Raw genomic sequence first — 27,941 nt, 5'->3', positions numbered from 1 at the left:
GGACCATAGCTCTGAATTGAATCTTTCTCTACATTTAATCAGAATAATGAAATGAGCTGAACAACTAGAGAGCATTGAGACAATTGTAAAGTAAATTTATATTGGAAATGTGTGAGTCTTTTGGAGCTATTGATGACTGAGACAGAACATGAAGTAAATGTGTTGAACTAGGCTGTGAATGAAAGAATGGGAATATATGAAGCTTACCAGGGAAGGATCAGGAAGCAAGGAAGAGGTGACTGTGAATGTGGTATAGCAATTAAGTTGGAGACGAAATAAAATATCCAAATGACCAAGGTGTTTTCAGACTAGGAAGGCAGCCATATAAATGGGTAAGACCAACTAGAGCCCAAATCTGAAGGCAAAACCAGGAGAAAAATGAACACACTTGGCTACATGGAGTAGAATTCTATATGCCTTAGTGGTCAGTCTGATTTTTAAATCTTACTGTAGCTTTTAAATGCCCATTGTACGAGTTATATAAATAGAAAAAGCAAAATGAGCCTAGCAAAGAAAGTGTGTATTTCTTATATACAGAGTGTACTGTTGATTTAATGTTGGGTTAAGGCACGATCCATTTGCTAGAATTTGTTATTTAACATTTAATTTAAGACCTTTACTTGAACGGAGCCAGAGGATAGAGGCTATATAAATATTAACTTCGGTAGACACTCTTCCTCTTAAATATTACAGTATAGTTTTACTCAAGGAGTAAAGTTCTGTTACTTTGATAAGGCTTTATTAGACTGACAAAAATCTTCTTCTTTTCCACACTCCCATTGCCCTTTTGCCCCCCATCACACCCTACAACTCAGAATTAAATCAGTACCACATAAACCACAGAACCATTTTGAAATCTTTACGTCAGGGGTAAGAAACCTCCGGTCCCCCGGACCCATTCTGGCTGGAGTATTCATATGACTTGCAGCAGTTCAGGTATTCGAGGATGTCTTCTTTACAAGGAAGGTCAAAAAGGATTCAAAGACTTGTAATTTGTTACAGAGGTTAGGACTCAAATTATTACAGTAAAAAGCAGTATATGATTGCAAAATGGCAAGAGAAAAGTATTAAATATTTGTGTCTGGCCTGACATTGGGACCTTTACTGATCTCATTAAATTCAAGGAGAAATTTCCTGTGATGAAAATAGGGTCTCAAAAGGGTAATTTACTTGCTGGAGGTCAGACAGCTACTGAGTGGCAGAGTGGGGAGTAATCAGGTCTGCCTGACCCTGAAGGCACGCACATCCTCTGAGTGGGCTGACTCTAGGCACTGTCACCTTTGGGCTCCAGTTCTGAGGGTCCCTCTGGACCTCTGTGCTTACACGTCCCACAGGAACCTCAAATTTATTATGTCTGATGCTGAACCCTCCAATGCCCCAAATCTCTTCCTCCTCCTGTCTCTCCTCAGTTGCCTGTCTCGTGAATGATCTTATCGGCCTCCAGAGGGAATGAAACAGAATTGGGGTTTTCCGTGACTCACCCTCATCCACTTAGTATCGTGTCCTTTTGATGCTGCCTCCTTCGTACATCTCAGACGCTGTCCTCTCCTTCCCCATTGCCACCCCGAACCCTTCCCCAGCCTCTTGCCTTAGATTCCTTTTGCAGGCTTCATTCTGCCCCACTGAAATGCATTTTTCTCTCCTGCTTTCTGAGAAGGACTTGCCTGAAGCAGAGATCTGATCACCCTAATCCCTTTAGCAGCTGCCACCTGTCCTCTCAGATGAAATCTAAACACCTTAGCATGATTTAACTGGAACCCTCCAACTCTGATTCCCCGTCTGCTGAGCCAGTACCTCCGCTCCCTTCTCCGCTGTGTGTGGTAGCCATCAAGTCTTCACCTGCTGTCTGGATAAATGATTCAGAACTCATTACCTGAAGCACCTTCTGACTGACACGTCTTTTTCTTCCTGCCCTTTACCAGCCTTATCTCCTCCCCTGCCCTCCTCCTCCGGCCTCCCCCTTGGCTGCCCCTCCCAAGTGCTGTCTTGTAGCACCATGTACACCTTCCATGACACTCATCAGTGGCTGTTACTGTCATTGTTTCCCTTGCCACTTGCTGGGGTGAGGTGGGGGGGTGCTTTGCAACTCCAGCACGCCTCACCGCGCCTGACACTCGAAGGCACCAGTGAGCATCTGCCTCATGAATGAAGCAACAGAGGAAAGAGTCTCTGGACTCCACTCACTGCCCTTCCCAACACACTCCAACCACTTGCTGCTCACCCTGCCTTCGTTCACGTTGCGGTTTCCTGTGCTCACTTCACTGCTTTGCCTCAGCTCTGCCCAACCAGAGTTAGTTGAATTGAGCCTGCTTCCTAGTCGGTAAGCTGGGAGTGCCAGACTGAACTTCCGCTAAGGGCCTCGCGCGCCCCCAGAGCTGTGTGATAATGGGACTCGGTGCTGCTCTGCTTTTCTACCAAAACACAGAATGTGTCTTTTTTCTTCTGGCGGCACAAAGAGCCCATTTGTCAGCAGTGAGTTGAATACAGTGTATTATTGCCGGCAGTAAGTGGTATTGGTTACAGTGCAGGGCGTGGAGTTTCTATGAGACAAACACGGGAATACCCAGAGATACGTGAGCAGTATCTCCAAAGGCCAGGGTGAGTCATATGCAAGCAGCTGTTAGAGATCCAGCCTGCCTGCCTCACAGACTCAAGTGCCTCTCGGGCAGGAGGGTGAGCTTGTGGCTGACCGCGGTCGGCTCCCTGATGGGTGGTGTGGCGTTTGGTAAGTCTCTTCACCACTCTCCCGTTTCAACCAGACTGTGTAAATAGATACTGCAGAGCTTTGTGTATTTGTAGCCTGTGAGATCCTTGAAAGACACACAAGTTATTTGGGGTCTTTTATTAATAGTTGTCTTTATGCTTGCCCCAATCCTTCCCTCATGTGTCAGTGGGTTTCCAGATGCGTAAACTGCCGCAACTCCTAATGAACCACCAAACGCCTTATCGTTTGGTCCTTTAAAAATGTAAATCCAACCTGTGTAATTTAAGAGATGAACAAGTAACCTAGGTCTGAGTGTGCCGGCTACTGGCTGGAAAAGAGCCAGCCCTCCTCCTACCTCCCTGTCAGTTTGAAAGTAATCCTGGGTCTAACAGGACTGCGTTGGAATCTAACTTTGTACTTTAACATCTGGTCTTTTGACAAGTGGCCATTCTTCCCTGGAAACTTCAGACTCCATAAAACTGACTGCGTGACACTGTGTGGTGTGGCAGTGGCCTCAGAGCTTCAGGTTGGGAGAGGAAGCAGCAGAGGGGAAGCATCGTGTGTGCATCTGAAGAGTCAGGGCACCTCCGCCGTCCTCGGCCACCCCTGGGTGCTGGATGCAAGGCTCCCCGTGGGGTAGGGAAGGGTCCACTTCACCTGAACTCTGCCTGTGGGAGCTGCTTGATCTCGTGGGAAATCTGTATTCAGCTTGCAGCTGTGTGTGTGTGTGTGTGTGTGCACGCGTGCATCTGTGTCGTAGAAGACATAAGTATATTGCTACAAAATAAATCTAATTGTTCTTTCATTTCTTGGACTTTAAAATATTCAAACGTATTTATTCAGGTCATTTTTTTCCCCCTATTAGTAGTGTGTCAAAGGTTTGTCTAGTGTGTCAAAGGTTTGTCTAGTATGTCACGGGGGCGGGCTTACTGTTGATAACACTCCCCAGCCTTTAGAAACTGAAACAGCTCAGTGGGATGAGGTGTATGGAAAGTTGGAGGAGTTTGCCGCTTATCATTTGATCCTTTGCATTTTGGAGATTAAATTTCTGTTGTAAAAACAAGTTGGAGAACTAGTTGTTCTAACAGCAGAGCCTCTTAATAGCCTCCCAGCATTGTGAGTGCAATGGTGACAGAGACTGACGTGCATGGTTTCAGGTGGAATGAAAGGAGAAAGTTGCCACCCAGACTGCTGGAGCACAGCTTGTGGAACAACTCTAGTGCCTTCTGTGCGAGGCTGTCCAAAGGGTTGTCAGAATGGGTCTCTGTTTGCCAGCCACTGGTTGACAGTCTCTTCTGGAGAATTCCTCTCAATGCTGGCCAGTCCCCTCCACTCCCAGGCTCTTCCTCCTCTTGGTCCCCCTCCTCCAGGGACTGAGGAGCTGGTGACCTAAAGTGCAAACCTGGGTTGTTTGCAGTTTGCCTGGAGGTTACCTTGTATCCTGAGGGAAGTTTGGGGCTCTTTCCTGACTACATCCTTCACATTCCTGGGTGTGAACCTGTGAGGATAATGACCCAGGGAGACTAAGTCAGGACCTATTGCAGAGGGTGGCCTGAGGACCTTTGAATTCAGGTCACAATTAAGTAGGGCCTCAAATTTAGATTTTAACATTCTTGCCCAGATTTAAGTGTAGATCTGGAGACAGAGCAATAAGAATTAAGAGAGAATGTTATTCATCACATAACCTACATACACGGACATTCAGCTTACTTAACTGTGTAATTTGTTCCATAGTTTTTACTTTTAAATGATTGAAAATTGGAAAATATTGCACATAGAAGATATTCCCTTTTTTAAAAACATGAAACACCTCTGAACCTAAAACCCAGGATAAGAGATCGAACTTGACCCTCTGACCTTCTCTCTGATTCATATCCCTCTATCACAGGCCTCCTCACCCAGGAGGTGATGCTGTCCCAAAGTTTGTGTTAAACAGTCCCTTGCCTTTTCTCTACCATTTTACTACCTTTGTGTTTGTACCTAAACAAGAGTTTGCCAGTGTTTGACCTTTGTAAAGTGGAATTCATACTGCACGTGTTCTTCTTTGACTTGCTTCTTTTCAGATTTATCCGTCTTAATTCTTGAAGCCATGGTTCATTTCATTCCATTGCACAGATGCACACAGTGTGTATGTATCCATTCTGTTGCAGACCTTTGGGTTACTTCTGGGTGGTTGTTACTGTTGTGGTTGTTTTCCATTGTGGACGTTCCTGCCGTGAATATTTTTCATGCACTTTCCTAACGTGGGTACTTGTTTCTAGGTGTGGAATTTCTGGGTCTCTAGAGCATGTTTATGTTCAAATGCCAAGTAGTTTTTAATGTTTTAAGAATTCAGTAAATGTAAACATTTCAAATACATCTTGGAATCTGATTCCATTACTTTGTTTAAAAATAAATCTGCCAGTTCTGTTTTGGGTCCTGAGCAGCTTCAACCTTACGGAGATAGCTTTCATGCTTTTTGTTGTTGTTACAGAAACCATTTTTGAAGGGCGAACCAACCTTTAGTATCTGAGAATCACAAATAAAGCAATTTAGTCCTTAGAGGTCACATGAGCTGTATACAAACAGTCACTGGATGAACTCTGTGACTCTCATCAGCTGCCATGACAGGTACAGGCAGTCCTCCAAATCCGCGGGTGTAAAACTCCCAGATACCGAGGGCCAACTGTATTCGTCCATGCGGGACTTGAGCATCCGTGAAGTTTGGTATCCACGGGGGCCCCTGGAACCATCCCCCACGATACTGAGGGATGCCTTCTGTTTATGCCTGTCATGCACTGCTGCTCTCTGCACCAGCGGGGTTCTCAGTGAAGACCCTGTATGGGAAACACCATTGCCCACACAGTATAGATTCGGAGTTGTGAGCATTAGGAAGTGAGCTCTCAGTACAAGTGTTTCAGGAGCATCAGTCTTTTGAAGAGTTGATATTTTGTGAAAAGTTAGAGAAAAATGATGTAACATTAGTATACGTTATTTTTTTTATGGGACTTTCATTTGGAAACTTATATTTGTGACTTGACAATTCCAGCCAGAAACGATTTTTTCTTTAGAACTACCTTTTAAGACATGATTTTACGTCCTTGGGAAATTGGATTTAAAAGCTCTCTTTTCAGTAAGGAGTCTTTCTAAAAGTAACTGCATAAACTAAATCAAATTAGTTTGAGTTATAAAAATGCTTACTATACTAAATACTCAGGCCAGTTATTTTGTCATTAGTAAAATCATAGGTTCTAAGAGGAAACAGGGAAGTGTCTTGAGTGTGCTAATGACATTTTGTAGGTATTCACATATTACTCTCCCCTTTGAGGATGCAGGCACTGGGGACTTTTTTTTTTTTTTTTAATGAAAATAACAAGCTAAAAACCCCCAAACTGTACCAAGAAAAGAATATAAAACAAAAAGTATTTTGTCCCTAGATTCCCAGTCCTATTCCCCAGAGGTAATTACCATCCACAGCTCCTAAGATATCCTTCTAGACGTTTACATACAAGTAGAGTACACTTGGATCACATTTATATAAACCGCACCCCTGCCCCTGTTTTAAAGCACAAATGAGTGTGTACTATAGATACAGCTCTGTCTTTCTCCGTTCACAACTTAGCTTGGACAGCTTCCGATAGTAGCCCATTCAGATCCATCTCTTTTAGTGGCTGTGCTGTTTTCCCTTGAACTAGAGTTTTTTAAGTGGTTCTCCATTAATGGATGCCTATGCTGATTCCAGAATTAGCAGTAGATATTGGTGGTGGTGGTGGAGATGGTGGTGATACAAGGCAGACTCTCCTGTTAGAAAAAGCAAAGAAGAGTAGGATAAAAGGAGGCAAAGACTTGTAAATACTTTGGTCTCCATTTTGTTCTTTAAATCTCTTGAAATTTTTTTAACCTGTTTTAATGTGTATGGAGAACTGTATGAAAACTTCAAAGGACCAGGGTTTTTCCCCCTTGACTTTCCTTCCTTGTGATGGTCATGGTGGTGGAAGAGATTATGACATTTAAGGATCTGAGGAAAAGGAATTCATTTACAATGTATTGGCTAAAGAATGGTGAGCTTCCAGTTCTCTTTCGCCTACTTCTAGTGCAAGCAGCACTCTGTTGTAATGGGATTATTTGTTATAACCTGATTAGCAGACCTTTCTTAAGATAATTCATCTACTCAGACATGTAGGAGTTTCTTTGGACAGAGCTTATCATTGCATTAATATTTCTCTAGCGGCATCAGTTGCCTATACAAACACCATTTTCCTTCCCTTTCTACCTGGCTGGCAGAGCCAGCACCCACAGTAGAGGCTGAAAATGTTAGCTATTGCTTGCACAGCCTCCCTTGCAGCTAGCACATGGACATATGACTCAGTCCTGGCCAAAGGGACACAAGGAGAAATCTGAGAAGTTTCTGGAAAATGTTTTCCTCTCTAATAAAATAAGAAAGAAGAGCAGTATACTCACCTATAGTCTAGAAATTGTCTACATTTGGTCTTGCAACTTCAATATCTCTCTTGCCTCCACGAGGGAAGAAGCAAATGTCCTGATGGTAGTGTAATCAAGAAATGGAAAGAGCTTGGGTCACCAAATTAGCTTTGACCCCTCATCTTAGTTTGTGAGATCATAAGTGACCTTATTATTGGACTTACTTTATTCAGTTACTGAAATTATCGTATTTGATAAAGAATTTTACCTGTAGGAAATAATACCACAGAACAGAACAACTCAGCTATAAGACAGTTGAGTGCCTACCGTGTTCAAGAGATAGTGTGAGGCTCTGGGACTGCACAAAAGGGGGAAAAAGAATAAGGCAACTAATAATATGAAGCAGTAAAAGATTTAGTGCTACAGGAGGGACTCAGACAGTAAGAGTAGTAGGGGTTCTGAGTAAGCACTGATGACTGGATTGGAGGTGATAAGAAACACCTTTGTGTAGAAGAGGTTAAATTGAGCCAGACTCTGAAGGAACCCCAGGATTTTGGTAAGTAGAGAGGTGGGGGTGGCATTCCAGGAAGCCTGGGGTTTGAGAAAGAACATAGGCTATAGAATCAGAACTGAGCTTGAACTCTGGCTCACCACTCACTAGTTTGTGACCTTGTCAAAGTCTTTGATTTCTTTGATACTCATCATGATAGACTAAACATAACTCGTAGAATTAGGGTGGGGATTAGAAAAAAAAATGTCAAACATCTGTCATGCTTATGGGCAGGTGGCAGGCACCAAGTCTAGATTGTGGAGGGGATGGTTAGACTGCATGTTGTGGGGAAGTGGAGGACATGAGCAAAGGTGAGGTGAGTTAGAAGAAGTGCTCTGGGCGTGTTGTTCTCAGTCTGGTCAGTGTTCACCTGGATAAGGCCATTTGTTCTAGGTAAGAGAGTGTGTGTACAAAATCTGGAGAGAGACAGGTTTGGGTCAAGACATGGAGGGCATTGACTAATGGAATCATCCTACAGACATCCTGTGGTGACCATTGAGAGGAGCAGCCTGGAGACAGTGAGATGAGTTAGATCATTGCAGTGGTCCAGATGTGCAGTAGAGAAGACCTAGACCAGGCAGGTATCAGGTGCTGGAGAGAAAGAAAGGGTTAGGTGTTGGAGAGAACATCAAGAAAGAAAGAGAACTTAGTGATGTGCGAGGCAAGGGCGAGGAACCATTTAGCTCTGAGTACCAGAGACTGAATGCCTGTCAGTTGTTTAGTGTGAAATTCAGAACCAACTTGCAACACTTTCAGATAATCATATCCTAGGTTGGGGCAAGAACATTTGGCAAGATTTATTGACATTTTTGATGAAAGATGCTATAGAAGTAGACAATAAATGATCATGCCCAAATCTGCTTGTCATTTAAATCTTGCCTAATTATGTTAGTCACTTTCCCACAGTTTATATATAAAATTTGATTTCTTTGAAGGATGTTGCCCTTCATAAAATAGATACCCTGCCTCTGATTAGCTATGAGTGAGCACTGAGTCTGTCCTGTAGTGTGAAATATGTATTCACTCATTGTTGACTACATATTAGTCCAGGATGAAAGGCACTCGAGTAAAATCTTTCTCTGACACAGGGATTATGATACTTATAGATATATTTACAGTGGACTTATTAATAAACCATCAGTCATAACAATAATTAATGACACCAGAGGCATTATCAAATGTAGAAATCAAGGAAGTTTCAGTTCATAAAATTCATGATAATGTCTTGGACTGAATGAGGTTTCATAATGTTCTCAGTTGGTAAGTTGTGAACAGATGGTCCTCTAACATTTTGGAATGCTGAATAAGGTAGGTGGACTGAGTCAAGTTAATAAAAGTGCACCACACTGGAATATTAGTATGTAGTTAGCAGCCCTTGGAGTCTTACTAAGTTCACCAGCTCCCCCAGTATAAGGCAGAAGACAGTCCCATCATTTGTGTATCTGAAGGAACTAGGCATGAGTAAACCCTCTTAGGAAAGGCATTCTTCCATCTGGGCATACAGTTATTGTGGTTTCCAATGGTAATTCTGCACACAGGCAGTTCTGTAATAAGCTCAGGACAGGTATCCCTGTCTGAGAGTTCTTGCAGTCTCATTAGGAAGTTGGGGCTCTAAGCCAGGTGACCCATGATTTGGTGACAGTTCCCAGTAAAGGGAAAAAAGCATGTCATTGAAACTTTCCCAGACTACCTTCTAGCCTTCACACACACCCCCCCTTTTTTTTTTTACTAATCTCATTTGGATTTTTAATTTTTCCCTACATAACTGGAGTTGTAATAGATACACAGTGTAGAGTAGGTGCCCTTTGGTGCTTTCCTCCAGTCTGAAGAACCTGAGATGTTTCCTGTGACTGTGGCCTAGAGTGAGGAGAATTTGATTTGTGTGTGGCATGCATAAAGTGAAGATGAATTTCTCTTTTTAGTCCATAAATAAAAGACAAAAGAAATTGTACCCTTCAGGGAAGTTGTTTTTAATTCTTGCCTGTTCTTTCATCCTGGGTAAAAATTTTGCTCTTTGTAATCTGTCTAAACCTCTGACAGAAAGCGCGGAGTTGGGGGGGTTGCCATGATAATTAGTTTGTTTAGCATTTCAGGTCCCCTGAAAAGAGATGAGTCGAGATGGGGTAAATCACTGATTGTGTGTCTCTGAGGCAAAATGTCTGATTTTCTGTCATGTGATGGACTTTATGATTTTAGATGAGAATTCAGCTGTCCTTAGCTTCAAATGATTTTTTTTTAAAACAGTAGATCCGGTTACCTGATCCCTGCATCCCAGACAGATGCTCATTTAGTGCTGGTATGCAATGCAGTGTGAGTGTACAGACATATAGTGATGAAATCTTACAGATTCATTAATCCTTATGTGACTGCACAGTACATAAACCACATCCAAAATCCCTATGTACAATATAGTCATAGTTCTGTGTTTGTAAAAAAATTAACAAGGAGTGTTTGTATTTAGGGAGGGTTATGGTTGATTTTTCCCCCTACTCTGATATTTCAACTTCTCTATTTCTTAGTATTTTATTTTTATGATTAAAACATTTTCTCAGCTACTTAAAAAAGTCCCTGGCTTCCCCCTTGCTTGTATGATGAAGTGACAAGTCTAGCATGGTTTACACAGAGCCTGCCACAGGCTGTCTGCAGTATTCAGAGTTTCATGCCTCCTCCCTTTAGAAATACTTGCCCTGCACCTCTTTTTTGCCCCAGTCCTCAATCATACCCTGATTTTGAATGACCCATTTAGTCATTCTAAGTTCTAGATGCCCAAAGAAACTTTTAGTTTCCTAAATATTCTACCTTTTGCCTCTGTGGACACCCTGTGCCCCTCCTAGGCTCTCTTGGCTGATTTTTGAGCCTCTTCTAAGTCCAAGTCAAATATCTTCTTAGACAATGTCTCACTGAAGCCTTCTGGTTACTTATTTCCGTTTCTTTGTTTTCTCTAGTACTTTCTAGATTTTTTTTTTTCACAGTTGTGTAGTTCTCTGTGTCTCCCAGTGAACTCCTTGGGCAGTTTATCTTACTCATCTTTCTGACTCAAGTACTTTTAGCCTACTGCCTGGTTCACAAAAGATGCCCGGAAAACCATTTCTGAAGTAGAAGTTCTGTATCTTAGGAGTGTGGTTTGCAACCTAAATTAATCAATTCCATTAACTGTCATGAAAACAATTTGGTCCAAGTAAGTGAGGAAGCCCTAATTGTACTTTGTGTGCTTTTTGAAAAACACTGGCTTTCTCAATAACTATTATAATAATGAACCAGGTCATTTACAGTCTGCATCAACACGGTATTTAGGATTTTGCTGCATTTTGCAGAATGTAAGATTAAATATTTTTGTGTCTAAATCTGATGTATTCAGTTACACCATAGATATTAGTTCCCTGATAATGTGCCATACAGATTTCTACTCTTTTCCTGTATTTTGTACATTTGTTCTTCTGTATCTTGGTATAAAAACAAATATTAGATATTATCATGAAATATTTATTAGATAATGTCATGAAAGTTTAGGAAACATTGAAAATGTTAAAGAGCAGACAAAGTGAAGCATGAACATCATTGAAATTAAAGTTCTTTTCCTTCTAGAATTGGGCAATTCTGTATGTTCATCAACATGGGTTTATTGAGTACTTGCAATGTTATAGGTACTGTAAAGATAAAGTAGTCATTTTTACAGCTCCTGTGTTTTCATTTTCTATGTTTTTTTTTTTTGTATTTTATTTTTTACTCTTGAGGAATAACTTGCGGTAACATGCGTACACCTTAAATGTAGAGTTCGATGGTTTTTACCTGTGTGTGCATCAGGTGACTGTCATCTGCGTCGGCGTTGTCAGCCCCCGGCACCCCCTTGTGCCACCTTCTGCCAAACATCCTCCTCATTCCTGCCTCCCCGCGAGGGTAGCCACTATTCTGATGTCCACGTCACTGGAATCCCTTTAGGTAGTTTCTTTCATTAAATGTGACCATTTGAGATTCACCTGCGTCGTGCGTTGATAGTTGCTCATTCTTTTAACTTGCTGCATGTGATTTTTAACAGCCTTTTTGCTTAATTTTCATTTTAGTGGGTGAGATTCATCATACAGAAATTTAAATATTCAATTTGTGTTCATTGGTATGTGCAGACCTAGTAGTGATTGGATTGTCAAGAAGAAGAGCTGCAAAGGCTTAGAGGTTGCAGAGTTCAACCCCTTCATTTTCTCAAATGAGGGACCTCAGACTGAAGAGTTAACTAGACCCCAGGTCCCCCATCCATCTAGTCCAGATTTCTTCGTGCAGTCAGGATGCTGTGTCACAATTTAAACTTGATCCTATGGTTGATCCCAGTCAACAGGAATGCAGTCTTGGGAATTGATTAATTTAGAAATCCATAATCAGCAACACTTAATATGTTGACCCATAAATGGTAAGAATTTCAGTTATCTGGAAATTTCTTTCATCTATGATACTTGTCTTTTAGTGTCAGTTAAATTGAGGTGTTGCTTACTTTGTCAGTGAAACTTATTTTTTTATTAGAACCAGTGCTTAAAGGAGAAGGAAGGGGAACATTTTAACTAGTATGCATGTTTATTATGACATTTCACTTTCAATGCATCGTCTTAAACTTTTGCTGTTCCAGATGCTGTTCTTTTCAAGCCTAGATGGAGACCACAGAGATTACTCTTAGAATGAGAAGTCATAGGGTAAATTCTGATTCTGTGGTCTCTGCAAGTGAAAAACTAGCCCTTAATCTTATACCTTCCTGCTACGGTAACAGAGATTCATAGAAAGTTCCATAGAAAGGATTTGAAAGGACAGATTAGTGGACTCATAGCAGTGGAAGATTAAATTCCTTATTGACCTACTGGCCAGGGAGTATCCACAGGACATTCTTCAGTATGTTAGAGCCTCCTTACATATAATTAGTAAACGTAGAAATAAGCGGCTTATGTTTTTCCTGTAATTAGGAAGCACTATTTTTCAAGCAGCATTGAAACCCATTACTTGGTTATGAAATAAATTTAATGAATAGCAACTATCATTTTATGTTTTTAGATGGAGAAGCAGAAGGAAGAATACAGTAAATACCCATCTATATTATCCAGATTCAACAATTAACATTTTTCACATTTATTTTATGTCTAAATTTGTGTCCGTCTGTGTTTTTTTCAAAGTAAGTTACATGCAGTAATCAGGGCACGTTGTTTCTGATATGTATCTAAAAACGACTTTTTCCACATATTAAAATTAACGTACCACAAGATTACGATTTCCTAAAATGCAGTTGTTCAAAAAATGAGCTAACTTTGTTTTCTAAAATACAGTTGCATTTCTCTAATACTATGTACAGAAATGAATTCAAAATGGATTAAAGACCTAAATGTAAGACTGGGTACTGTAAAACTCCTAGAGGAAAACATAGGCAGAACACTCTTTGACATAAATTGCAGCAATATTTTTTTTTAACCAGCTCCTAGAGTACTGGGAATAAAAGCAAAAATAAACGAATGGGACCTAATTAAATTTAAAAGCTTTTGCACACCAAAGGAAACTATAAACAAAACGAAAAGATAGCCTACGGAATGGGAGAAGGTATTTGCAAATGACGTGACCAACAAGGGACTAATTCCAAAATATACAAACAGCTCATACAACTTAATATGTTGGATTTTTTTATATGTATATAAAAAACTTAATATGTATATAAAAAAAATCCAATCAAAAAATGAGCAGAATACCTAAATAAACGTTTCTCCAAAGAAGATATCCAGATAGCCAAGAGGCAAATGAAAATATGCTCAACATCACTAATTATTAGAGAAATGCAGTATCACCTCATACCAGCCAGAATGACTGTCATTAAAAAGTCTACAAATAATAAACACTGGAGGGGGTGTGGGGAAAAAGGAACCCTCCTACACTGTTGGTGGGAATGTAGTTCGGTGCAGCCGCTATGGAGGACAGTATCGAGGTTCCTTAAAAACTAAAAATAGACTTATCATATGATCCAGCAATCCCACTCCTGGGCATATATCCGGAGAAAACTCTTAATTCAAAAAGGCACATGCAGTCCAATGTTCACAGCAGCACTGTTTACAGTAGCCAAGACATGGAAGCAACCTAAATGTCCATCGACAGATGAATGGATTAAGAAGGTGTGGTATGTTTATACAATGGAATATTACCGTAAAGAATGAAATAATGCCATTTGCAGCAACATGGAGGGACCTAGAGAAGTGAAGTAAGTCAGACAGAGAAAGACATAAAAGATATAATATCACTTACATGTGGAATCTAAAAAAAGATACAGATTTTATTTGCAAACTAAAAAGAGACTCACAGACATAGAAAACACTGTGGTTACCAAAGGGGAAAGGGTGGGGAGAGATAAATTAGGAGTTTGGGATTAACAGATACCCATTACTATACATAAAATAGATAAACAACAAGGACCTACTATATAACATAGGGAGCTGTATTCAATTTCTTGTAATAAGATGTAATGGAAAAGAATTGAAAAAATATGTATGTATATGTATAACTGAAGTGCTTTGCTGTACGCCTGAAACATTGTAAATCAAGTGTACTTCAATAAAAAATAAAATAAAAAAATTTACGCATTGTATGTAGTAAAGATAAATGTTTCATAAAACTTGTTTCAGTTATGTGTGTGTGTATATGCACACATGTACAATGTATGTATTGGTACATAACATATTTCTTATTGTGGGTCTCATTCAGAGTTTGGAATATCCTGAGAGAAGCTGATTATAAATAAGGATTTGGTCCCCAGTAATGCTGCTAGTTCTGTGATGAGTGTTGGATGGCATCTAAAAAGTGAATACTTTCAATAACCTTAATATCCAACAAGGAAGATAAAACAAGTAGGGACCCACTTAGCAGTATGAATAAAAGCCAGGGTGGATCAGGAAGTAATAATGGGCCTCTCATGGAAGAGATCTTGAAGTGATGGTAGGATTTGAATAAAACAGAGGCCTTGGAAATGGGTGTCCAGAGGGAGTTATATAAGTATTGAAGTTAAAAAAAAAAGTTCAGAAATATTTTCAGTGTGCAGTGCTGAGATCTGTCTGGTGGGTAGTTGGAAGAAAGGAGGAAGACACTGGAGAGTTGGAATGGGAAAATTTACTCAGATTAAGTACCAGCAGGAGGAAGAACACAGTTCTTTTATTAACACATTGAACACCACTGTCACCCAGATTGGGTTTCCTCAGGGGCGCCCGATCCACAGTGAGCGATCAGTGTGTTAAAGGAAGAACCATTGTACATCTTGAGCAGTGTTGTAACGTGATGAAAGCGGAAGTTTGGAAGATTAGTGTAATGACTCTCTATGGACTGGACTGAAGAAGTAAAATGCTGAAAGTGATGAAACCTGGTTAGATCATTGCCCTTTGTATAGGTGAGGTAGGAGGTGAGAGGCTGGATTCTGGCAGGTGGACCTGGAATGGAAATAGCAAGGGAGTGTCAATCTAGACAGAAATTGCTGAACCAAAAAAAAAAAAAAAAAAAAAAAAGAATTTGGTGGCAGTTTGAATAAGAGATGAAGGAGAGAGAACTAAAATTAGAGAATGAAGCCACTGATAGATAAGGTCATAAAATTAGCTATAGCCCAACTTAAAAAAATTCCACACTTTATCTATAAAGACAAGCTTTCAGGACATAATACTCTCAAGAAGTAATTTAGGAGGCTTTTTAGGGAAAGTAGCAGGTTATAATCATTAGGTAAGCTTTTCTAATACAATTTTCCCTTGTTTTACTTTAAGATTTAGAGATGGGAAATGGTAGACATCTGTCTTAGAGTTCTGCTTTTACTGAAATTAGCAACATAGAAGATTAATAACACCTATTTTAAAAATTAGGGGCCAGAAAAAAAATTAAGGACCAGATATTGAGATAGAAAATTTTAGCCATTTGAGGTACTATACCTTTTTAAAAGTTAGATTGCATCACTCAAATACTAGGTCGCCTCGTCTGCTTTTGAGGTGGTGGGCATCTTTTAAAAAATTATTAGCTTTACTGTTCAGGTTCATTGAAACTTGATGTTTAATGGAAATTCCTGGTGTGAGTTTGAGATTCTGCTTGTCTTTTTTTTTTCCTGCCTCTCTGCAGCAAGATGCAGGTGCTTCTACAAGCAGATTTCATGGGCAGGGGGGCTTAGGGAGGGGGCAGGGAGCAATTGTCAGCTTCTACTGGAAGAGCTCAGTCATGACAACAACTACACCATTGTTCGTGGTTCTAGACTTTTCTAAAGTTCCCACCTATTGAGTGTGTGCTGTGGATAATAAACAGTAGCTTATACTCAGAGCACTTACTCTATGCGAGGCCATGTTCCAGGCACATCACAGATATTAATTCATCTAATCCTCAGAGTCACCCTGTGAAGTTGATGCCCACCCCGCACTTTACAGATGAGGAAACTGAGGCATAGAGAGAGTAAAGAACTGCTTGCCCAAGGTGATGCGATTAAGGTGGCAGAGCTGGAATTTGAACCTACATAGCCTGGCTCTGAGTCTGTGCTTTGGAATCACTAAGTTATGTTACCGCTGTGACATAGTTAACCTCTGTTTAGAATACGTGGCTTTGGAATCAGGGCTTTCCTGTGAATCTGAGCTGACTAGTGACTGCAGGTGTTGTGAGTGGCCCCAGAAGGCTGTCCCCTCTGTTTGGAAATAGAATCAACCCAAATATAGACTTGGATTCCAAGAAGGGTCATGGTATAATGTTTATCGTAAAAATCACAACCCAGAGTTCGTTTCTTTGCAGTTTCCTTCCTCCCAGATTACAAAACAATAGGTTCCTCGAGGACTGTTGTCTGTCTGAAGCACGACTCTTGGGTGCTTGTGCGGTGGCTGTGGGAGAAGGAAGCCGCCTCTTATCTGCATCTTGGTAGCTGAGCCCTTAGTGATTAGGCACTGGGGCGTTCGCCAGAAGAGGGAGTTTCTGTTCATGCCAGCATGTTTCACTGCATTGAGAATCATTTTTGGTGGTTAAAGCAGAAGCAACCTACATTTTTTTTTTATTACACAAGATATCTTGGGATTTAAGCTAGTTTCTTGTCTTACTTATTAAATGTCAAATTGGGAACGTCTCCAGTAATTGCCTTGTGGCATCAAGAACTGTCTGAAGCCGTCTGTTAGGATTCGCTTTTCTGGGTTCTCTACCACAAAGTACTTTCTACTTCGCAATATTTAATGGTAGCACAGTGCTTTAAGTAAACTAAATTTTAGGGGCTGTTGGGGTTATAGGAGACATGTTCATATCCAGGAAAGGGTCTGGTATGTGCAGTAGGCTCTCAGTAAAAGGTGTGGGCATGTTATTAGAGCCCAGACCTTGGATCCAGCTGGAATCACAGCTCTTCTACATGCTAGCTTTTATGATTTCAGACAGGTCACTTAACTTCCCATCTGTAAAATGGGAATAATTGTTTTCATCTCAGATTCTTGAAAGGAAAAATAAAATAATGTATGTGAAGCATTTTGAAAATATATGCGATGCTCACTAAGTCCCTAATAACTGGTAGCTTCTCTTTTTAAAATAAATTTGAACTATCTTGCCAAGATCCTGTCCTCTCTTGGACCGTTCTTACTGAGGCCTGCTTTTGCCCTTTAAACAATTCACTGCCTTCTTAGCCTTTGGAGGATAGAAGGGCTCCTTTATTTTTGTGTTTCTGTTCTATTGAATTGTTATTTCCTAAGGGATAAGGGACTACAGTCGTCCCTCGGTATCCGTGGGGCATTAGTTTCAGGACCCGCCTTGGATACGCAAGTCCATAGTCTGTCCCGAAATCTGCAGATTCAGTCAGCCACGGGTTGTGTAATACTGTAGTATTGATTGAGAAAAATCCTCATGTAAGACTCGCCCAGTTCAAACCTGTGTTGTTTGTTCGAGGTTCAACTGTATTCTTGACAATCTTGCTGGTGCATTGGATAAATTATTTTTTAAAGTTTTTTATTTAATGCAGTGCAAGACTGCTTCCTTATATGCCATCGCAAATAATGCATTAAGTTAAAACTTGGGTGTGTAGGAAGGAGCAGGAGCCTAGTTCTCTGCAACAGTTAGGATGGTAATCATGGGGAGAGATGTCACTTAGGGAGCAAGGGGGAACAACTGCATCTCCTGTACGTTGTGGGTCTTAGCATCTATTATGTGGTCATTGGTCACCTGCATTCCATTTGGAGCAGCAAAGTGCCATGTGGTTTGTTACTCTCCTGAATATTTGATCTCTTGCATGAATCAAAAGCCATTAACAGTCACAGTCCAGTCTGTCTTGAAAGCAGTCCACAACCACCTCAGCTGCAAGTTCTTCTCCATGTCGTTGCAATGCAAGCAGCTGAGGATATAAACATGTGGGACAACTGGCTGCCCCAGTTGGCTGTCTGTCAACCATTGATTCATGCAACAGATAACAAGGTCCTTTGAGAAAGGAATGTGGGGCAGGACACAGGTGGCTTATGAAACATTCCCTCCCCTCAGGCTTTAAGACAAGGGGGGAACAAATGTTCTGCATGCACTCACCATACCTAGAGAAGACGGAAATGCAGGTTTGGGAGAGAGTACAAAGGAAGCTGGGCATGGGAATGGGGAGGCTTTGTGGAAGAGACAGTGTTTGGATTGGTCCTTGAAAGGGATATTGGGATGGAGGTGTGAGAGGACGTACTAGGGTGAGGAGCTAGCAGGTATTTAATATGTGAAGCATTCAGGAGCGTATTGGACTAATTGGAGTCAGTGAAGTTAAAAACTTTAGACCTCAGTACAAATCTTGGTTCTGTGTCTTATTAGCTGTAACCACAAGTGATTGGTTGCCTCCTCACATCAGAACCTATAAAGCATAGCTAATGACGCCTACTTCATGGAGCTGGGGGGTTAGACGGGAGTGGACATACAGCTCCAGGCTTACTCCTGGGCTGGTGCATGGATGTGCTCAAAGTAGCACCATGGGTAAGTCTACAGGTATACGGCTCAGATAGGATCAAGAGAATTTTAAATTCCTTGCTAAGGATTTCACACTTTAGGGAACTTTAAAGGTTTTTAAGAAATAACAGGACATGATTTGATTTATCTTGTTTTTTTTAAATTGAAGTACCATCAGTTACAATGTGTCAATTTCTGGTCTACAGCACAATGTCCCAGTCATGAATATACATACATACATATTCATTTTCATATTTTTTTGTTAAAGGTTATTACAAGATATTGAACATATGAAAAAAAGATATTGAATATAGTTTCCTGTGCTATACAGAAGAAACTTGCTTTGTTTTAATCTATTTTTATGATTTAATCTCTTAAAAAGATAATTTTATTTGACACAAGGAAGTCAGAGTTTTTATATTGATTGTCCTCAGCTGAAGGTCCAAAACGACTTCAAAGTAAGGTTGTTTTTCCATACTAGGAATAAATACCAAAACGTTGACTGAAGGCTCTTTTCATGGATGTTAAAAGTTTTTTTCTTTAAATAAAATGCTGTTTGGAATTTTGGTAGAACTATAAGCAGCTTTTTATTTGTAATTGCTATTGGGTGATGATACTACTGGATTATATTAGCAAAAAATAAAATTGCTCAAAGGAAACAACTTCAGTATTGCAAAAAGGAAAATAGATCAGTTTTCCTTTACTCCCTCAAAACTTAGGTGTGTTATTTCTGAGCCCTGTCTGATGGCTAGTAGTGTTCTGATCCATTTACAACAAAATTCTGTACTACAGATCATCCAGTACATATGCCCCCCACCCCTGGTTGCCCCCTCCTCCTTCTTTGTTACAGTACCAAAAACAAAGCCCTGGCCTGCAGAGAACAAATTATGAGGCTTAGGTTTGCTTTGGGAATGTACTTTAGGCCCCGAGTACCAAATGGTATTTCCTGGCTCAGTCTCACATAGCATCTTTTCAAAGGGCACAGGCCATGTTGTGACCCTTGTGTAGCTTTCTCTGGGTGCCCTGGGAAAGGGGGATAGAAGCAGCTGTGCCAGTTTATGAACTCGGTGTATTTGACAACATGCCTCCAGTTACACGTGGGAGTGAGAGTCTAGTGTTCATCTCCAGGCAGGATGACACATCTACCAGCTTTAGATTAAAGATCACCTATCTCTTTTTGTTATGAGTCACGTTATGATAGGGGCATGGAAAATATAGGTGGAGTAGCAATAATACCCAAAAGTCTGAAAAAAAAAAAAAAGGAGGGAAAAGCAAAAAAAGCTCATTACCAAGCCTAACAGTTACTCTAAGTTTGGGTTCTGAACTTCCTAGTGTCCAAGGCAAAAAGGGAAACAGAATTGTTGATATCTAGTAGACAGCCCTATCATAGTCACTATTATAGCCACTTTATGTATTGATCCAAGAAGCTATACTTTAGGAGACAAATACTTTCCCTTTTGTGTAGGGCACCTATAATGAACAAAGCATGAATTGAAATGAAAAGTTAACTTGGGTATGTATTTAGGCTGTTGCTTTTAAAAACAGGCATAGGGCCAAGTGAGATCTCCAAGGAGTCTTGCACATCTGAAAGTAACTTCTGTTGCAGGTCACGGCCTTTCATGCAGAGTTATCCATCGCTATGTGTCCGAGAGACACTCGGTGCCCCTCAAAGACCTCGTTCAGATTGGAGATGCCGAAAGACAGCAGGATAGGCCTAGATTTGCTATCCTTCAGAAGCTTAGCTTAATTTAAACACATGGCCCTCCCAAGAACACCCACCCACTGTGTTTGGGAGTAGGAGAGGTGGTGAATAAATGCTCTGGGAGAAGGAGAAGGCTGGGCCCTAGCCCTGGGATGGAGACAGACCTACAGGCCAGGCTGCCAGGACCGGCCGTTCTTCTCTCCCACTGGCGAAGTCCTTGGAGATCCATTTTTTGTCCTTTAGAGCTGCCTCTACTCCATCAGTTCCTTGGGTTGGTTCTCTTGGAGCAGAATGGGGTCCTCCCACCTCCCTGCCTCTCCCTTGGCCCTCAAGGCAGGTGGTCAGGTCCCTTTCAGGGAAGATGTTGCTGACAGACACTGCCAGCAACTGGTGGGGAATACCTATGGGTGGGAAAGATTCTAGAACTCCTCAGAAGCTGTTAGGTTGGTGCCCAGGGGTTCTCACTCATCCCTTCCCTCAGTTTGTTCTGAGTATAGGAACTAAAAGCCTCAATGACATTTATCGTGCATTTAGTCTTAAAATCAGGGCTTCCTGTTTCCTCTTCTGCAGAACTCACCATCCCACATCTCTCCACAAGGAGGAACTCTGAACCCTTCCTTCGAGAAGCCTGAGTTTTTGGTAGGGGTGAGGGGTTGGTGTTTAGTGCTCACTTCCCTGTTGTAAACTTATGTGCTTTTGAGGTATGTAGGAGCCCCAGAGACCTCCTCCTCTTCTTAGCAGCACCCTCTTTGGGTGTCACTTAACATGCCTCTGCGGTTCCCTTGCTGGGGGACTGTGGCTGTCTGTTAGCTGCAAGTGGTACCCAACAGAGATAGGTTTTTCATTAGCATAGACTTCCCCTTCTGCTCTTCAAGGCCAGTCTGTTTTAATTGGGCCTTTCCACTCTCCCTTGAATTTAATTCTTATGTAAATTATGAATTATACAGTAAATCTTTACCAGGTAAGACTAATGTTGTAAGGGGTTAATTTGCATTAATTGGAAGCTCTTTTGAAGCAATATGTATTTTTGTGGTGTATGTAACTCAAAGTAGGTTACCTACCATTGTTGCCTGGTAGAGGCTTAGTGAGAAGATAATTATTTCTAATTACAGTATCAAGTGTTTGTAAGTGCTTGAAGATATTTGAAGGATTTGTTTTTGGGAACCTTGAACGCTTTGCCTGGTCTCCCTCACACTGTTACTCAGCAGTGTCTGTGGATAAAGGTTTGGGCTATCACAAGTACGTGTATTCCAGCCCCTGTTCCACATGATCCTTGATTCCAGATTTGCTTTACCTGCAGTCAAGAAATAGAACTTTTGACGCTACAGGTTTTCTTTTGTCAGTGATACTGAGAGGAAGAGGTGGGGAGAAATAAAACCTTTCTGGTACAACTAGTGACTCAATTCCCGTTCTGTACACCATGAACTTATTTGAAGTTCAGAATGTGCCATTGTCAGACTTGAACTATGAAAGGAAGTGTTCTTTGTATAAACAAATTAGAGCAAACATTATACTAAGACACTTTACTCAGAACACATCCTTTTGGATGCCACGTGAAGATCTTTAAGGTTTTTCATGTCTAGTGTGTAGTGGGGGAAAGTGGCTTTCTTCTCGAATATAGGTCTTGAATATTCTGTATAGGTAACCACATGAATATAGTAATTACATCTTGATAAAGTGCTTATTGAACCTTCAGAGTTATTTTTCCAGGACGGATTGGCTCAGTTAGCAAGAAAAACAAGTGTTTGATGCTCTGGTCCAGTAATTTGGTTAACTTCCTTAGGTTCCATATTCACTGAGTAGCTAGACAGTTTGCAAGTGCTTATCAAGTGAGCAAGGAGAGAAGATGGCTTGGTTGTAGTATATGTATTACCAATAGGAGAGTCATCTAAACCTCATGTTCTTCTGATGGAACATCATAAGGTCCCCCCTTCAAGGCATGCTGAGCAGGGCTGTGTGTTCTCCACTCTGTCACCCAGCCTGGGGAAGGCCGTCTTCCCTTCTCTCCAGGCAAATCCATGGCTTATCTGCTGAGTGCCTGTTCGCACAAGCGTCCAGACATCAGCCCCTCTCTGGTGAGGCCCTAGCATCCTCTCTGTAGGTCCCTTACCTGGCTTACTTTCCTGATTTTTACCTTCTGTTTCTCTCCTTCTCCTTCTCTTTGTGGTTGTAAATGCTTGGGCATAATTCTGATAAAAAGCAACGGGTTTTTTATCCTCGTAAAATTATTTTGCTGAAGTCACTGTTTCTCTTATAGAGCATGGTTGAAGAATGGACTTTCCAGGCTGAGATGGGTGTGGCCACAGTAGGAAGTCATATGGGTGTTGAGTTCAAGTTCCACCTGAGGGAGAATTTTCTATAAGGGTGGTCTCAGCCAAACCCAGAGTGTCCCACCCAAGGCTGGATGACCATATGAGGGACACTGTGGAATGGGTTCTCCAGGGTTTGGTGGCTTGTACATATCTTGTGGAATCTTGCATACTTCATATGATTGAGTTGAGCCCCAGCTAAGATGTTTATTTTCTGTGGATTTCAAGAAACATATATATTCTTCTTAAGCTTTGTTTGTTCCATAAAATAGGGCTGGTGTGCTAAATGTATGAGTACATAAAAATATTTAACATAATGCCTGCTTCATAATAGAAGTCCTCGGCCGTTGTCAGGGAAGCAGGCTCTGGAGATGGATGGCCTGGATTTCAGTCCTAGCTCTGCTGTTAATGAGGCAGTTCACTTGACTTCTCTGTGCCTACTGTTTTCATTTGTAAAATGGTAATAATAGTAGAACCTATCTCAGCGTTTTTAACCAATAGGATATGGCCCCTGTCCCTGACATGATATTTTTCCTCCAGGGCATGTGGTGGGATTAAAGTTAGGTAGAGCCAATGCAATGGGCGCAGGAAATCCAGATGTCTCTTCTGGGGACATCTTTAGGACCCAGCGGACAAGTCACTGAGTTCCCTGCCCCGCCATGACCACCAGCAACATTCCTGATGGTAGAGGCTCCTTCACAGCCTGGGTGTCTCAGCTGACTCGCGGCAGACTTGTTAGCCTGAGCAAGAGATTAACCTTTCCCCTATTTTAAGGCCCTGGGATTTTGACATGGGTTGTTACCAAGGCAAAGCCGAGTGCATTCCGACCTGCACACCCTAGGAACAGCCTTGATACTACACCTTGAAGTTAGATTTCAGCTAAAATGAGTGAGTGTACAGAATGTCAGCTGTGTCGTATTGGACACCAAGGCCACAGAGACCTGCAAAAGCATTTGGATCCTGAACCCGCAGCTCCTTTGTGGGCCTGCCTGTAAAACCACCCTCATGTGTGCCCTGAGATACCTGTTGCCTGGGCAGTGACCGCCAGTATGACGGACCTGACCCTTTCCCTATGTGACTGAGCTCAGGCAGCTTTTCTTTAAGCAAAGGGTCACCATATCTGGCCTGGAGACTAAGCAGGTGGTTGTTATCTGTCTCCTCTCCCCCTCATTCTGATCTCTCTGTCCCTTCACCCTGTGGCCACTCTGTGACCCCCGGAGCCTCAGGGCTCTCCTGCCTCAGCCCACGCCCTGCAGGTGTCACAGGTGCCTGCTTCCCCTTTCCAGTTCTGGTTTGGGTGGTGTGCCTCTGCATTGGCTGTGCTTCCCTTTTTGTTCATGTCTCTCTGGAGCTTTAGGGGGTAAACTTGAAATGTCATAGGGGACAGCCCTCTTTCAAAGGCTGCATGGTTTGTTTGAGCAGCACTGGTAACGACCAAGTTGTGTCTGGCATCCCAGTGAGTAAGGTGAGCTCCTGGGGGCGTTGAGCTGGAGGCTTGGATTGTAGCAGAGATGACTCAGTGTCAGTGTTTGACGTCTGTCCAGGGCTTAAAGTGTTTCCTTAGCCTTTGTTCCAGAACATTGAGGGGACAGCTTTTCTGCTGCCGGAAGGAAAACATTATTAGGAATGGCTTTTCACTAGGATGCTGGTGGTCTGCTTGTCATGTAAGATAATAATATAGACAAATAATTTCGAAAGAACTGAAGGAGGTGAGCAGTCTTTTTTAAAAAAAAAAAAAAGCATCTTTTCTGCCAAAATGGTAATTCAGTTTACTTATTTTTTAAAAAGTTGGAAAATACAACAACATAATAAAAAGAATGACTCCTTATAATCCCAGAGTGTAAAAATAACCATCATTAACAATTTAGAGCTTCTTTTTCTTTTAGTTTTTATAAACAGGTACATTTTTAAATGAAATTGGGATGATAAACAATAGCAAACCTTTATTTAAACTATTTTCTGTGCTAGGAAGTCTTTAAGTACTTTATGTACATTATCTCATTTATTCCTCACAACTCTTCGAAGAATCATTATCTCTGTTTTAATGAAGAGAAAACAAGCACAGAGAGGCTAAGTCATTTTTCCAAGGTCACTCAGCCTGTAAGAGTGGTGCTTAGATGGAAACCAAAGCAGTCTGCCCCCAGAGTCTAGGGTTTTGACCATCCCGTGATACTATCTCACAGCGAAGATAGCTTGGATTACCTTTCATAGAATTTTGCAGCGTTAGCTCCAAGCTGTCTGGTTCTATCTCCTCGTTCTATAGATTAGGAAATTGAAGACCACAGATATGATTAGATTTGCCCGAGAACACATACCGAAACCAGAACACCTGTCCCTGATCCACACGGTTCACGTGCTTGTTAACCCTGGGTGATCTCTGGACCTTTGTCCTGCTCCCCGTGCCCCAGCCCTGAAACAGCTGCATCGAACAGTTGCCCTCAGTGCTGCGTCCAGATGAAATGGAGGATGGAGGGCTCTGACAGCTTTCCTCCCAGCGTGTACCTGAAATCTCAGTGTGTGCAGGGAATGTACGGGGGTCCAGCTGTGTGCACGCACGGTATGTGTGAGCTGGCTCTTCATTACCCTGTGAGAGCTAGGGCTGTAAAAGGCTGAAGCGTACAGCCCTGCAGCACTGCCAGCTTTCCACCCTCATCAGACGTTTTTAATTGAGATTTGCCAACGAGCTGTAAGATTGATTGATTTGCGCTGTAAATGCTGTTGCTTTCCTCCACCTGGACGCTCGAGGACATGCCAAGCATTGTTGTAACTTTAAAGTGAGCCAGGAGTCAGCCAGACGTCTGTGCGTAAACATTCCTGTGCGTAGGGCTGTGCTGGCCCCGCAGTCTGTAAGAGAACCTGGCCGTTGCCCTGAGACGCCCGTGCAGGGTGGCCAGCTGCGGCAGGGCTGACAAAGGGAGAGGAACAGGTGATGACTTCTTGCTGTGTTTGGTAAGGTAAGGTATAAAAACCTCTGTATTTTCAAACGTGTGGTGGACTTCTTAATAGAGAATGTCAAGGAGAGTTTTTTTTTTTTTAAGTAACGTAATGTGATCTTATCTGATCCCTTCTTATTGACTCTCACAAATAATGTGGAGTGAAAAAAAAAAGAAGAGTACATGATATATTAGTCAGAACTAACGTATGCTGTTAGAAGTCAGGTTCCTGGTTACCTCTGGAGGTTGGGGTGATGTAATTGTGACTGAAGGGGGCACAAGGCCAGCTTCTGTTCTGGTTTTTTAACTGGGTCCTAGTTACACTGGTTCCACAGTTTGTGAAAATTTGAGTTTTATTCTTGTTCGATGTGCTGTTTTCTGCATGTAAATTGTAGTTCAATTAAAGATTAAAAGTTCTTATTTTTTACTTTTATTTGCGTATCATGTTGCACATTGGTACTCAGAAAAATCTCTATTTAGTTAAATCAGTTTCAAATGATGTAGAACTGATTACTTAGGTATTAAGAAAATATCTTGACCTGGAATTGCCAGGTCTGTCTGGGCGGAACTTCTAAAGTCATTTTTGTATTCCATTCAAAGGTATTTTAAATGACTTCAGTGTCGATTCTCCTGAAATAAAAATATGTCGTCACTTTAGTTCAGCAGACATTTAATTGACAGCCTCCTGTGAATATGGGGCAGTGCCAGCTCTACAGCTGGGCACAGGTGTGACACCCCCTCTCCCCTAAAGGAGTGGCCCAGTAGAAGGAGTGGAGCGTCACTGAGGGGCTCAGAAAGGAAAGGCAGCTTTCGGGCAGCACTAGGAAGAGCTTTGTGGGAAAAGTGGCCTTTGGAATGGATCTTGAAGAGTATGTTGGATTTTGATAAGAAGTGGATGGATGGCAGGCATCGCGAGTATCATATGTCCAAGGCAATCCATAGAAAATTCGCACACGTTCTGGGAACTCTGGGTTGTATGGTTTGCTAGAGATTATTGGCATCCATCAGGTGCAAGGCGAGGCCTCAGAGGTTAAGCCGGGGCCACAGCAGTGGCCAGGTTGTATTCTAAAATTTAGGAGGCATTAGGGAGCCAAAGAGGTTTTCTGAGAAGTAGAGTTGTGTGACGAGATTGGATCTCTCGGTGAAATCAAATTCCCAGCCTCTTGGCTGTACCATTATCATTTATGACCCTGTCTGCCCCAGAGAAACCTGTCCTTGATTTAGTGCATTTTTTTGATACTGTACTTTAGGCCATGTTTAGATCCACTAGTGGGCCTTAGACGTGTGGCTTCCTTGAACTTCCTGTGGTCATCTCTCTAGGACCTGACGATGATTATTATTATGTACTTTCTTTAGTCCCTACACCCATCCTTCCCTCTTGACCAGGTGAAGTCACAATTCCTTTATTCTTTTTTCTAGTCTGAGTGATTAAGCATTTATTTCCTTCCAGCTTTTCCTATATGATGCTGTTCTGCCAGATAAAGCAACCAGAGGTCCCTTCCTCACGGCAGAGCTGTGTGTGGGAGGAGAGGGGCCGGGAAATAATGTTAGCAGAATGTAAGTTGTGAAGGAGGCCTGCCCCACCGACCTGGGATTGTGCTCCCCTGTGTCACTGGGCTCCCTCCTTTGGGAAGAAGCACTGGGTGGGCTTTTGCATATGGCAAAGTGTTAGTAATGCCCATTGTTGGAGATAGTCCACATTGGAGCCTGGGTCACATGGGCAGTATGAGGCCTGTTAGAAGTTATTATCTTAGTAATTTTTTGCTATGTTAGCCTATTGTCTCCTGGAAAAAAGCTAACTGGAGCTGAACATTGTCTCCCGTTCAGTTTCTGTGGAGACTCTTATCAAGGCACTATTCTAATCAAAGGGTTGATAACTTGACAAACATGTTGCTTCAGTTTAGATCTTATAAATCTTTGTTTAGAGATTGTGGTCAGACTCTATAAAGACCTGTTCTTAGTCCTCTGGGGACAAGAGCAGTAGTAGCGTGCCGTGACATGGGAGGAGGACCAGAGTTAGGGTGACTTGGATTCAAATCCTAACTCTTAATTCTCCGTTTTTGCGTGTTATGTGGATGTAACACATTGTTTGCCTGGCGTGGTGCTGAGGCTCAAACAAGGCAAGGCCTGTGGGCATCCAGTGCCTGGCACACAGACCACGTTTGCCTTTCCCCTTAGAGCACAGTCTAGCCACCCCCCTTGCCCGGGTGCTCAGTGGTGCTTTGCTGTGCTTTTCCCCAGGTGGCCTGTGAGTGAGAATGCTATCTCATATGGCCTGAAGTATTATCACAGTTGTTGTTTTTAATCACTTTGGTTGTGGTTTGGGTTATTTGCTTCCATATCTAAATACTGCTGTTGTGTTAATTATTAAAATTAATCTCATACCATGTTATTTCATCACATCTGTTTAATGGTTTCATTAAGAAAATACTTTCTT

At 41.8% G+C, this 27,941-nt stretch overlaps 1 protein-coding gene across 7 annotated transcripts in view; it reads left to right on the top strand.

The window, feature by feature from the left end:
* The window catches only part of TMCC3 (transmembrane and coiled-coil domain family 3), a 261,506-nt gene that overhangs the window by 193,957 nt on the left and 39,608 nt on the right, over positions 1-27,941 (top strand). The window contains exon 1 of one of the 7 annotated variants that reach the window (XM_031463016.2): positions 2,618-2,725. The exons of 5 other annotated variants lie outside the window; for them this stretch is intronic. The gene's annotated coding sequence lies outside the window, so the exon portion shown is untranslated. Of the gene's footprint in view, positions 1-2,617; positions 2,726-25,423; positions 25,526-27,941 lie in introns of those variants that run through there. One more of the 7 variants, XM_010989949.3, reaches the window with a different exon arrangement.

Source organism: Camelus dromedarius, chromosome 11 (assembly GCF_036321535.1).
Source record: "Camelus dromedarius isolate mCamDro1 chromosome 11, mCamDro1.pat, whole genome shotgun sequence".
Classification (NCBI taxonomy): domain Eukaryota; kingdom Metazoa; phylum Chordata; class Mammalia; order Artiodactyla; family Camelidae; genus Camelus; species Camelus dromedarius.
The sequence above is the reverse complement of the archived record's forward strand: the minus strand, read 5'-3'. Positions and strand labels throughout refer to the sequence as shown.